This window comes from Olea europaea, chromosome 5 (assembly GCF_002742605.1).
Source record: "Olea europaea var. sylvestris chromosome 5, O_europaea_v1, whole genome shotgun sequence".
Taxonomy (NCBI): domain Eukaryota; kingdom Viridiplantae; phylum Streptophyta; class Magnoliopsida; order Lamiales; family Oleaceae; genus Olea; species Olea europaea.
The window spans coordinates 4,871,531-4,871,851 of record NC_036241.1 but is presented as its reverse complement, the minus strand read 5'-3'; positions in this window follow the sequence as shown (position 1 = coordinate 4,871,851).

The following is a 321-nucleotide window of genomic DNA, read 5'->3' as shown; positions in this document are numbered from 1 at the left end:
TTATAAGGTTACGACTCTTATGAATGAATGGTGATTGTGTTGGATCCGAGTGGGCTGAAATGGATAAACACAAGACAAGATTGCTGAGTCATTAATATTTTGGATGTTGATTTTATGATGGTAGGTGTCAAAATTTACTCATGACGAAAACGTGATTAATAATAAAATTGCTTTGTTTGTAGCAGGAACGAATCCAAGATCGGGCTACTACGCGAAAAAAAAAATTACAAATAAAAAACTGATTTTTTTACCAAACAAAAATAAAAAATACCTTAAAAAAAAGCTCTTGGGCTTGAGGGAGGGGGTTACAACCCAGCCCAG